This window comes from Echinops telfairi, unplaced genomic scaffold (assembly GCF_000313985.2).
Source record: "Echinops telfairi isolate 266 unplaced genomic scaffold, ASM31398v2 ScPeMD7_7469;HRSCAF=8507_0, whole genome shotgun sequence".
Classification (NCBI taxonomy): domain Eukaryota; kingdom Metazoa; phylum Chordata; class Mammalia; order Afrosoricida; family Tenrecidae; genus Echinops; species Echinops telfairi.
Window position 1 is genome coordinate 70,165,024 of NW_022111372.1, and position 2,050 is coordinate 70,167,073.

The 2,050-nt window shown below is 44.2% G+C and overlaps 1 protein-coding gene across 1 annotated transcript in view; it reads left to right on the plus strand.

Moving 5' to 3' along the window:
* Positions 1-2,050, plus strand: part of ATP10B (ATPase phospholipid transporting 10B (putative)) — a 349,229-nt gene that overhangs the window by 335,673 nt on the left and 11,506 nt on the right. The gene's annotated exons all lie outside the window — the stretch shown is intronic.

Genomic DNA, 2,050 nt, shown 5'->3' on the forward strand with positions numbered 1-2,050 from the left:
AGACCTGCAGAGATAATAATATGCACAAAAACAATACAGATCAAAACAAAGCAACAAAAGAAAACAAAACAACAAATCAATGACAAAAAAAGAGAGAAAAGCCTGTAAATAGTTCAAGGTCTGTTTGTTGAACTTTAGGAGTGTTTTCCCATTGAGTATAATGGGATGCCATGCCCTGGCCCCAAAGTCTATTTTTGGTATTCCCTCCGGACTTCCTTGCTCAGCTCTCCTTGCTGTTCTGTTGCATGCCCTTAGTGTTTTCCTTGGTGTGGTGGGGTCAGATCGGGAGCAATTCCCACACTCTGTCTCCAGTGTTGTCCCTGGTAGGGTTATGGTTCAGTGAGGGACGTCCTGTCTCATAGTGGGGCCGGCCATATGGTCCTCTCTGTGCATTGGCTGCTCTGAGCGGGAACACCATCCTCAAGGCTTGGTTGGCCAGGATGTGCTCCACTCTCTCTTCTGCCCCTTCATTTGCTCCCATGTGCTCTGATCAGACATGTCCCTCTCCCTGAGCTGTAGCTTCAGTGCTGTCTTCTGAAGTAAATTCTTCTGGGGGGAAGGGCAGCTGTCCATGTAGTTAAAGGGCAGTTCTACTCTGTCTGAATGGACTCAGTGTCAGTGAGGGAGAGTTAGAGCAATTAGCATAGCTAAAACTACAAAGCAAAGGATATACATGACAGAGTAAAACAGCATCTGTAAGCATAGATGCACAAACATGTATGGATACTATACTCATAAAAAAGGGAAACTCAGAATTCATGTTCAAGGTTAAAGAAATGATTCACAGGTGCTTCAGTTGTATCTCTAAGCCTTACTCTTTTAAGAACATCTGAGTCAATTACGGTATCAGATTAAAATTCATAAAGCTGCATGTTAGGTATCTAAATTTTGTTGTCAGTGTGGTTGAGATGTATTTCACAGTGATTTAATTGTATTTTTTAAAAAACTAGCCCCACATATTTCCCAAAAGAAACAACTGCTCTCTTAGGCTTTCTTAGCTATTAGAAGTTCTGTTTTGTTTTAATGTTTTCAAAATACCCCACTAGTGTCATCAGGCCTCAATTGTACTTCAAATGCGTGATGCGACTCATGCTTCTGTGTGCTCTCTGCCTGGCTGTTCAGTCTGCTTTCTCAAAGCACTGTGTCCACTACTTTACAAAGAAGCTTCTATTCACATGCTTCAGCTCTGCTAGTCCAGCTAGTCCATCTCTAGACCAGGTACCCCAACAGTTATGGGCAATTTCTAGTCCTCTTGCAAAAGGAGTCTGCTTCTCCAACCATTATGAAAAGTGCGCTTCCACTTCTAAAAGTGCTTGAAGCAAAGGGAAAGCTGTTCTCTTCTGCGCAGAAATGTACCATGAATGGTAATGGCTGTGTCTGTTTTCACAGTCCCCGCCAAGCAAATTGAACATACCGCTATTTCTTCGTCAGGACTAGAAGTCAGGAAATTTGGCCACCTCTCCCACTGAAAACTGAAAATACTAAGCAGGTGGGGCAAGGGCGGAACTACTCCTTAAAACCTTGAAAGCATAAATGAATGGACAAGACAACAAAGACCCAGACCTCAGAGGCCGTGGGGTGGGTGAGCCCCACCTCTGTTCCCGAGGAGCTGGTTGCAGTCCTGCCCAATAGGAAATTGGTTTGGGGCAGACTGGATGAGTGGAATGGTCAGAAATCAAAGCTCAGACTTTCCTTTCAAGGTGGGGGTCTGCAAAAAGATTCTGTCCTTAGTAAATGCGCACCCAACTAATGACAACACCTTCAGGGTCATAGTAAACTTGCTTCCCTGGTGGACCCCGCCAGATTTCAGGGATTGTTCACAGGGTGCAAACAGAGCAGGAAGAGTCAGTATCAAGAACATCTGGCTTTCGGCCCCTACTCAAGGCCTTCCTTAGCATAAGAACACTTTGTTCTAATAACATGGCACTCTTCGATACTCACCTTTCCACCAAATTGCTGAAAACAAAATGGGGGTATAAAGAAATGTGAAGAAAGCAGATGGTGCCCAGCTATCAAACGATGTAGTGTCTGGGGTCTTAAAGGCTTGAAG